The sequence below is a fragment of the Echinops telfairi genome, unplaced genomic scaffold (assembly GCF_000313985.2).
Source record: "Echinops telfairi isolate 266 unplaced genomic scaffold, ASM31398v2 ScPeMD7_443;HRSCAF=831, whole genome shotgun sequence".
NCBI classification, from domain to species: domain Eukaryota; kingdom Metazoa; phylum Chordata; class Mammalia; order Afrosoricida; family Tenrecidae; genus Echinops; species Echinops telfairi.
Genome location: NW_022104341.1, coordinates 82,015,760 through 82,017,192, shown reverse-complemented (window position 1 = coordinate 82,017,192; position 1,433 = coordinate 82,015,760).

Here is a 1,433-nt window from a genome sequence, read left to right as displayed (position 1 = left end):
TTACAAATAAGGAATCCTACTTCGCGGAATTTCATTTATCACGGTAGGGTCTAGAACCGATTAACCGCGATAAACGAGGGTTCACTGTATTCCCTCGGGACTTTGTTGCTCTGCTCCCCTTTCTGTTCTGTTGCACGCCCTTGGTGTTTCGCCTCAGTGCGATGGGGTCAGATCAGGCACAATTTCTGCACTGTGTCTCTAGTGTTGTGGGTCAGTGAGGGACGTCATGTCTCGTAGTGGGGCCAGCCCTGTGGTCCTCTCTGTGCTGTGGCTGTTCTGAGCGGGAATATTGTCCTTGGGGCTTGGTGGGCCAGGATGTGCTCCACTCTCTCTTCCTCTCCCTTCATTTGTTCCCATGTGCTCTGATCAGACCTGTCCCTCTCCCTGAGCTGTAGCTTCAGTGTTGTCCTCTGAAGTGAATTCTTCTGTGGGGAGAGGGGGGGCTGTCCACGTAGTTGGTATTGGGGCCGGTTGCAGCTCTTTTTCAACAGAAAAAAAAATTGTACAACTCTAGGTATATAAAATAGGTATACAAACAAAATATGTATTACTAATAAATCACAAAGAGATTTATTTGGTGTACATGTTACTGTTGTTAGGTGCCATTGAGTCCATTCCAACCCATGGAGACCCTGCGCACAACAGAATGAAGCACTGCACTGCCCGGCGCCATCCTCACCATCGTTCCCATGTCTGAGCCCATTGTTTGCAGTCACTGTGTCAATCTGTCCCTTTGCGGCCTTCCTCTTTTTTGCTCTCTCTTTTGCAAGCATGATGTCCTTCTCCAGGAACTGGACTCTCCTGACAAGATGTCCAAAGTCTAAGGCGAAGTCCTGCCATCCTTGAACTCTGTCCGTACTTCTTTCAAGACAAATTTGTTTTAACAGTCTATAGTACTTTCAGTATTCTTTTCCAGCACCACAATTCAAATGCATCAATCCTCCTCCAGTCTTCCTTATTCAATGTCCAACTTGCACAGGTACTAGAGGCAATGGAAGATACCACGACTCGGTTCAGGTACACCTTAGCTCTCAATATAACATGCTTGCTTTTCAATACTCTAAAGAGGTCTTGTGTAGCAGATTTACTCAAGATAATACATCTTTTGATCTCTTAATTGCTGCTTCCATGAGTATTGATTGTGGATCCAAGCAAGACAAAATCCTTGACAACTTCAACCTTTTCTCCATTTAGCATGAGGATGGTCCAATTGTGAGGATTTTGGTCTTCCTTACACTGAGTTGTAATCCATACCAAACCAAAGCAAACTCACTGCTATCAAGTAAATACTGACTCATCGTGACCCCCTGTGGGTTCCTGCGACTGTAACAGTTTATGGGAGTAGAAAGCCCAGTCTTTCCCCTGAGGAGGTGCTGGTGGTTTCAAACTGCTGACCATGAGGATCGCAGGTCAACACCTAACCATTGCACCAC